The following is a 9,795-nucleotide window of genomic DNA, read 5'->3' on the forward strand; positions in this document are numbered from 1 at the left end:
AAAAAAAGAAGGCAGTATAAAACGCTTCAATAAGAATTCCCAGAAACCATTCATCATGATCAATCTTACCATTTCATGATCAAACCCAAGAAAACCACCGAGGACTGTCTTATAACTGTATTTCTAGGACACCTTCTACACCACCATCAGTTCCACTATTGACATGTACATGTCACCTAGAGCATATCTGCTCAGAACCACCTACTGCATCCAGAGTTTCGGCCCCACAGGAGTGAATTTGCATTTGAAGTGCTGTCTGCCGAGGAGGTCTGAATTCAGCCAGAACCCCCTTTGTGTGGCTTTAAGCATCCCTGAGTGCTGTTTCCAATCATGTACTGCCCATGACTGGAAGAGCAGCTAAGAAACTTGTCCTGGGGCAGAAAAGGAAGGGTATTTTTACAGGGAGACAGCGTTATCCAAACCGCCTATACAGCAAGAGCTGAAACAATGACATACACTTGACTCAAAGGACAACAACCATGTTCTAACAATTACATTGGTTAGCTCTAACACGACAGACACTGTTAGTAAAAACTGCGGTCAGCTATTTAGAGCAGAGGGTTAGGCAATTTAGTCTTGCTTCACCATCAACAAATCCAATTATTTATTATAATGACTCTTGTCATGAATTAATTCGAGTTTACACTCGACTGTAAGTGATGTGCACATGCTGAAGGAGTTATGACACCTTCCTCATCTAAACATTTTATTGGTAAGGCTTGATCTTAACATAGAATGCCAACATTTTGTTTTTAAATAGATCATTTTAATGGAAAGTAAAAAATCTTTAATATTAAAAATCCACTTAAATATTACAAATTCAGTTTTTAATTAGCAAGGTAAGTGTTGGTCCTTGTGGTTGTAAATTCATGTACCAAGAGAAGAACCCAGTAAGTCAGTGTATTTAGAGAGGACTGCAAAACTAATTAGACAACAGACTAGTTTATGAATTGCACATAGGAAAGAACAGGCAGGCAGCCATCCTACTTGCTTTAAGATCTCGAAAGTACTCGAACAGGCCAAAACACTACATAAAGTACAACACGCCATTTCTCATTTTGGGTTCTGATTAACAGACAGGAACAATATTGCATATGGAAAGGACAAGGAGAGGCTTTGAATCAGCAAGTGCAAGCACATGAGAAAAGCAGGAGAATGCCATTTTAAAGGTGGGGGGCACTGAAAGCAAATCAAGTCTCAGGGGCTGATCTTGAAGGACCTTTGGCCGGGGAGGAGAAAGTCAAAGGGTGAAATTCACCTCTCCCTGGTGCCCTGTTTTTCCTGTAAGAAGACCAGAAGATCGTACAATTTAATAACATGTGATGCATCTGTTTATGACTCTTCTGTCTGACTTTTCCACAAAAACAACCTACTGTCATAGCATGGAGAGTTTCAAATTACTAAGAAAACCAGAGTAACAACCTGCGCTAGAATTCAAACTATTTAAATTGTGCTAGTAACACTTTGCCTTAATTTATACTCTCCTCAGTTTTACAAAATTTGCTCATTACAGACGTACAGTAAAAATAGAGCCCTTCAGAGCTTTGCTGGATACCAATTATTAAGTCCATTTGGCCTGACATGGTAATTTTCACCTGGAACTGTCAAGAAGTGCTATGGGAGAAAGAAAGGAATTTTCATTTCAGAAAAAGGAAACATTTATTGTTTAGTAGGGAATAAATGACTTAACACAGAGCATGAAGCAAGGACCAGAAATGCACAAGAAGCAACGGAGACTTTATGCAAAGTCTCTACAGTTATAAGAACTAGGTTCCTGCTGCAGGCTGGTTCCACAGGAATATCTAAACACATGTATAATCTCCAGCTATATGGTATTGGAAAGTGACCCTAATTGTTTGGGGAGGGGGGTTAATTACTGTGAGCTCCACAACAGATTTTAACATGACACAATTCACAGAATGCCATCCTCATCCAACTTGGTGCAAAAATAGTAATGCTACTTAATGAGTCAGGAGCAATTCTAGCAATTACATTTTCACCTATCCTTCAGTGAATTTCCATGTAATAAGCAAACGTCCTCCTTCCACAAGGAGAGGCCATGTGGCTGCAGTGACAGACACAGCACTGTCTGTGTGACCTCACTTCCCATTCCTAGCAAAAACGGCATGTCGGGACCCCACTGGAAACCTGTGGCCCCCACAACGCCTTCCCCACAGTACACAAACCAGACACAGCAGAAGACGGTAATGCAGAAGTAACTTGAAAACTCCTCAGCTTAACAATATTGCTTTTCCTTGATCACTTCCTGGCACTGGAACAAATCAGTAATCTAAGTCAAAATCCACCAACATCAATGGAGATCCTCCTTCCGACTTCAGTTACTTCTAGCCCAAGCCTAGTGGCTGACAGACACTACTGCCAGCTCCTTCACCATAACAGTGCTGGGAATATCTGGTAGTCATCTTCTTTGAAAAATAATGTGACACGAGGCAGAGCTCCACAGCTTTTTGTCAAAATTTAACACCACTGGCTAAGAAATTTTTAATGAAGTTAAACATTTGCAATTTTATCACTGATTCTTGTTAGTAGGAAGAGGTATTCTACTATGTTTTAACCTTGTTCAACTTTTCAGTCATGTTTATTAATTTGAATTCTGGATGGCTATATAACCCATGTCATTCATCGGTCATAGAAATATGCTGGTGCACAACTATAAAAATGAAAATGCTCTTTGCAATTATGGGTCGTGTTTGAAACAGAGGCTATTGAACTACCACTCCCTCCTAAGGCATTAGATAAAAAGCTGCATGTGACATTAGAGGTTCTATAATGAAAAATGATTTAAACAGTAAGTAGCAATCTGGACTTGTTAGGATTAAGTTAATTACTATTATCTAGAAGTAAGCTATGTACAGTAATCCAGAAACGTGTTTCTGATACGTCTGTAAATAAGTGCTACAATTTCTATCACTCCAAAAAGATCTGCATTTTTGTACTGCTGTCCTGCCAGCCTTTTGGTTAGTGATTACCTGTGCAACCTACCAGGCTATAGGGCATTCATTTTGTACAAGAGGTTCTTTAAACGGATAAAGGCTTTCACATAAAACTCTTCCCGTGCCCAATTATTCAAGATCTGCATTATCTTAGCCTCTCATTTGTTTATTTTGTATGCAGCTGCAGTGAGCAGTATGTCAGGGACTCAGACTCCGGCACACAATTCCCTCCAAGGCCACTTTTTGCCATTAGGCTTATAATGAGCAACAACTCGAACCTGCAGCCAGCCGTGCTGCCAAGGGACTCCCTGCTGTTCCGGGGGTAGGGGTCAAACGAGCACAGCTTTGCTGATAGGCAGCGGCATGCCCACTGCTTGCCGTGTGGGGTATGGAGTCAGCAATTGCTCGACCCTAATCCTCCCTTTATTTCTTAAAACAAGCCTTAATAATATCAGTGGTCCAGCCCTCTGTGGGATTTCCTGCCACAATGACCTTGCATCACTGCTCTGCGCAGAGCTGCTCGTGGCATGACATGCAGAGAAATGTAAGTTTCTAACTATAAAGCAACCTCTAAGTTTCTTATGCCAGTGGCCAGGCTCATCCAAAAACAGCAATGGACAACATGATCATAACATCCATGCTGTCTCCAGCACCGCGCTGTGCCTGGATTAGCGAGACTGGAAAAACAGGACCTTTTCTTTTTCATGTACTTACATGTAACAGGATAAAAGATAGACATATTTTCCTGTATGCCAATGTGATGCCTATTGGAAAGAAATACCTCCAAACACACTGGTAAGATTCATCTTCCAGACATGGCTGTCAGCAGCTAGAACACAGACACAGGTCCTCGCTACGTAAAATTTCCTAAAATAAAGCCACTTATGCTACCATCCACTGAAAGGCTAAAAAGCGAACCAGGAGGAAATAGGCTGTGATACAGCTGATTTGAAGGGCTAAAGCTTTTCCTAGCCATGTCAATTAGGTACGATAAGATCCGACAGCACTCCATGCGTGATCCGAGTGCTCGGCGAACGCCCGCCACAACCTCGGTGGCCCCGTGCCAACCGACTGGTGAGTCAGCAGCCAGGGCAGGGAATCAAGTGTCAAGAATGCATTTAACCCTCGCTCCAGACAACGCTTTTCTTACGAGCAGAATGAAAACGCCTTACAAAAAGAAAAAAAATAATAATGGATTTTACTCTCCACTAGTACAGGAAACCATCTCAGTATTCCTCCGACTTACAGAGGCTCTCAAATGTTAATGAAGGAGAAGTGCTTAAGAAAATAGTAATCAGCAAACTGATAGAAAAGAGGTTCATGAACATGCATCAGTCCAGCCCTACAATCCTTCCTCTGACAAAACTCCCACTGACATCCCTCCAAGGCTGAGTTCAGAAGGGTTTCATGAGGGCATTACAATCTATAACACTAAATACTTGCACAGACAGAAAACGGAGTCCATTTTCCTACCAAAAACACAGTTCAACTGATCTGTCATATTCCCAAAGGAATATCTGTGCATGCTGCTTTGCTTCACAGTATTCTGGTGGAGTGCTTGATGAAATCATGAGATTTCCTAAATCATTTTTAAATTAATCCCTCTTCAGAAATTCCCCACTGAAGCATCGCTTTGCAAGATCACCCTTGATTTTCTATTCGGGATGAAAAAAAAAAAAAAAAAAAAGGACAAAAAGATTGAGGATTAAAAAATTAAAAAAGACTTGAAAGGGGACCTGATCCTCCACCTGAAAATCTCAACACTCATTTACAAGGTTGTTAAACACTGCCAAACCAGAATGGCAGCATTTTATACCGACTTTCTTACTCACTCTTCGCAGGTGTATAAACCACAGTGGACACCTGTGGAGGAGGGGAGGGAAGGGGGGGGGGGAAAAAAGCCTCTAGTTATTGCCTTCACAGTGTTAGGTAAGGGTAATTATCCTTCCAGCTACCCCATTAATGCAGAGATATGGCTTCCAGCTAAAGGCTGAGAACAGCTACCTGGGCCGTGCCTCACGCTCCTCAATCCTACAAACGCCGACACAAATTAGTAATTTCTTCACAGGTTGCCCCACTGAACCCCACAGCCTGAGCCATCTTCTGCAGGAATTCAACTCAGGGCTGGTAACACCCACTTAGTGTTACTGTTTGTCCTGACCTGGATTAAGGCTGAAACCGTGAAACTAGTTTGTACGGCCATCTGATGTGTGGCCAGGTAGAAATACTCACAGTTGGCTTCCCCAGTCAGATCTATGACAGAATTTTTCTCCCATCTATCAGCCCTTGTAAAGCCTAAGCCCAAAGTTTAGAGACAACCATCGCCTGCGGCATTAGGAGAGGAGCCCTGCCAAACCCTGCTGGAGGGGCTGAAAGGATTTTTACCCCAACCCTCCACCCTGTCCCTCCTCCAGGCAGTAGCACCCGTAGCAGAAGCTTTAGATGAGGCAGCCAAATCTGCACCGAAGATACATTTGAGCTGACCGTGAGCTCAGCCAGTGGATAAAAACCTAGGACACTTGAAAGACGGCAGCCTCCCTCCGAGGCGCACAGCACCAAGGTGGTTATCTCCTCAAACACTGCATGCCCTTCCACCAGCACCTCACGGAAATACAGGCCTGGGCTGGCAACACAGAAGTATGACCAAAGAATAACTCTGATGGGAAACCAACATCGGTTACTGTGAGTGATCCTGTCTTGGCTCCCACTTGGCTTACACAAGTGTGAAAACAGAATCAGGTTCTGCAGAACTCCAGTTCTTAAAGCGAATTTCCTGGGTATGATGGTAAATTCCTCCATCTGAAATTCATAAGGGAAGAGGAATGTAAAAGATCGTCAGCTTGCAGTATTATGCTTGCAGTTTATGGAAGGAAATCATGACACATCTTTCCTGTATGCTGAAAGCTCTAAGAAATCTTCCAGCATCACCCCAACACTAATTCCCAGGAATCCTACCGAGCTCCAGAGCACTGCTCCATACACCCAGCACTCCTCCACCAAAAAAAAAAAGTCTTAAAAAATTTACCAGTTACAAACAGACCATGATTTGCCTGTTCCTGCACTTCTATATCCAAACTCCTTCTTTGTGTACGCTCCTCAGTGCGGGAAATAACACGTACAGGTTATACCACGTTACACTCTTTGCAAGTAAGGTGGGGAAGTAAGAGACCCAACGAAACGGCACAAGAAGTGGCACCACAAGGCAGATACAATTGCTGATTTAGCAGCAGAAGAATCTGAACACTTTACAACTTGGAAACGTTGTATACAGGCTCTTCACCCAGATAAGGATGTGAATTATTGTTGGGAATTTTATTTATATGTCTCCGCAATTTTTATGCAGAAAGCATACGCACAGAGTGTTTTAAATAATTTCAGATACTCGGCACTAAATAAGTGGCTCACTTTCAAGAAACAGCCAAGAGAAAACATCCCACAGAATGTCAAATATTCCTTCAAATGGGGAGACAGATTTCATCAGGATGGATGCTTAAGTGGGAATAAATCTTAGTACACGGACTGTTTTCAGCAATAGTTTTTAATTAAGTAGTAAAGTACTAATAAAAGCTTTAGTCAGGTTGTATTTAAATAGGACTATAATAATATGTAATTACTAAAAAAAGTGCAAAAACATTCAGCAATAGACTGCATTTAATTTTCATGCACTATGCAAATCCCTTTAAGACCAGAAAGGATTCCAAGGGCCACTGCCCAGTGGCCATGCTGCAGGCAGGCTGCGAGACATGCTCTAGGCCACAGAGGAGGGGCTCTTGTTGGAAAGCACACCTTCTCTAACAGGAGCTACACAAGTTAAAAGAAAAAAAAAAGATATTTAAAACACTGAAAAAGACAAGCCACAAGCACCAAGGATTTCCACTGTAAAGGGACTGAAATGAAAATATATTTTTTTTTTATTCATATTCTTAACAAAAGAACAAATTAATACACAGTAGCAGTCATGCCAGCAGCTCTTCTGCATAGTCATAATGAAAAGCCCCCAAGGAAACAAGGAAGAGCTTGTCAGGAAGCCCGTGCGCTGAACAGGCAGTGGGTGACACAGCAGAAACCTGTTCCCAGCACAACTCTGCAAAGGGCAAGGCATTCAAGGTGAGAGTGAACTTGGTAGCGGAGGCACCAAAACGTTTTGCTAAGGCTAGATATGGTTAGGTAGGCAGAAGTCTGTGTGTAAGCAAAAAGTGCAGTAAGGAAAAGAAAGTCAGCACAGTCAGGATTAATTACAACCACAAGGAATTGCTAATACTTAAAACTGAAAACTATGTTAATGAAGATAAAAGGGTCAGGGGAATAAAAAGTGTAAGGATGAAGTTGAAATGCAGTCCCACAAAACTGCAATCATAGCAGAAACGAAATAAAATCTACTGGAGTGAAAAATGTTGATAATGTACTTACATTATTATCTTTAGAAGATAACAACCCATGACACCAAGTACAGAGACATTTTGATTTTCTAACAGCTCCTCTTTCTGCTGACAGGAGTTCTCTACTTGGGGTATAAATGCAATAACTACCTGACACTATAACGTGTCCCAGAGTAGCTCACAGTACCTTTATACCCCACAGTAAGAGCCATTGGTGTTTTTAAGACTAATTAACAATAGGCTGCTGTGAACATGGGCCCTGGTTCCAGAAAAGGTGATGCTTGTTCTTAAATCTAAGCTTAAGTAACATTCATACATCACTATGATGACAGACACTTTATACATGTACACAGTAATTTGAAATTTTATTTTTAATCTGTGTTAAATGAAAGCTTGGCAGGCCACTGCAGCCTAAATTATTTTATGATTTGCAAACCAACAGGGCCTATTTCTGCACCATCAAAACCCTCAGATTTCTTGAGGCCACCGTTTCACATGTTTTTAAGACTACCATTACGATGGCATCGAGGGGCTCCTTCCAAGTCAAAGGAAACAGGGTCTCTCCTCATGCGATTTATTCAAAATTTGCATTAATGGAAATTAGGTACCAAACTCACACAACTGCTTTGGAGAACTCATCTTCTGTGTCTTCACTGGCAATTTTTCTCTGTGTTCAGGCAAACTCTGTTGATTTAGAATTGTGCCAATCTTTTAAAAACCAAAACTGCCCACTTTTCTGAGCTGAGGCCGCATTTTGAGCATGTGTACAGTGACACAGCTACCAGACAGTCGTGTTTTTCTCATGTGTAACATCTACATGTTTAAAAACATGAAATTAAGAACCTTTTTTTGAAAGTAAGTCCTCAAATCACTTTACAAAACAGAGCTGGACAGAGATATTAGAGGTGAGGAGGCTTGGATTAGTTTTGCCTATGTTCTACCTGCGTATGATCTATAAGACATAACATCGCAGATTGTTTCTGTTTTTAATGACAGCAGCAGACTGCGGGTTATATGCATAGAAATAGCTACCTTTTTAAAACAGGAGGAAGGTCTCTTTCATTTGCCAAGAAGAATGGGACATTTTTTAGATACAAATCTGACCTGATACACTACAAAAATAGGTCATCTTCAACTGCTATGAAAGGAAATACAACCAACGAAGTACAAAAAGCAAACCCCACATGCTTGCAGTGAGGCTCTCAACCTGCAACTCAATGCTCTAAAATAAGAACATTTCTATTCGGCGAGAATTCCCAGTTTTCACTGTGTAAAATCCGCACTTTGAACATTAAGGAAGATGACATTTATATTATAGGAGGATGATTTGCAGCAGGTTAATGTTCTATCTTGTGAACAGATTACCAGGGAAGAGCCTCCCCGTGTCATAAAAGCGGCTTTTTTCCTTCGGATTCAGAAGGCTGATTTCACCGGGTAACTGAGTCATCCAGGAGACCGCTGAGCAGCAGCGCCAGCCAAGAAATAAAGATTAGGTTGCATCTGCTGCTGCTCAGTTCTGTGCCTCGCTTTTGCCCAAATCCACCTCTAGTCAGTCACCACACTGCCCAGGACACGCCTGCGCAATGCGCCCAGCAGCTTGTTTTCCAGCTGTGCCAATGCACAAAGCCACGCTGCTGGGGCAGAGCTGGAAGCTCGCTCCCGCTCTCCCAGGCAAATGCCCCAATCCCTCAGCCACAGCCACAGGCTTCCTCTCTCCCTGGCCTACTGACCATCTAACGGCTCTTTGCAGAGCCAAACCTTTTTAATAGGAGGTTCAGAGAAAGCCTTTCATCACTGGTAAGCGTGCTGTTCACTGTCTGGGCTGTACCTTTGGATGTTGCAGGAGGTAGATTCATCCACCGAGCAGGTCAGGGTACCACAGCTATAGCTTCCACATTCCATAATCTGGGGAAAAAAAATAAAAAAAAAAAAAAAAAAAAAAAAGCTATGATAATGAAGAGATACTACCTACTGTTCTCCAGTCAGCTTTTCGCAATTTTATTGAGTTTTCCTGCTTGGTTACAGATCCCCTGCTCAGACATCTAACCTGTGCAGATACCTCAGCACCGAACTTGCTGTGGATCACTTAACCTCAAGGCTCAGGCATTGCAATGCGGGCCAATGTAGGACCTAAATTCCCTGTGTGGATTTAGCTCACAGACTCAGGTCTTCAAGTTTCCAACAGGAAGAGTGATGAATTAGGGATTTTAAACCAGAGGCTATTGCAGCTCAAGAGGAGCGCTGCCCACTCACCTCCACCCAACAGCCCCTTTTAAAAATACTCAAAGCAATTTTAAAACCCCAAGGAATGATGGAGTTTAAATGATCTGTGAGGGTGCAAGACTGAGAGGTTTTCATACACAACCAGTCATTTACCAGACAAATATTAGATGCTCTATTATATTCTTTTATCATATTTATGAGAAATTTTTCCCCAAATTAAACTCCAGCCAATAGAGCTG

This window comes from Anser anser, assembly GCF_964211835.1.
Source record: "Anser anser genome assembly, chromosome: 11".
Lineage (NCBI taxonomy): Eukaryota > Metazoa > Chordata > Aves > Anseriformes > Anatidae > Anser > Anser anser.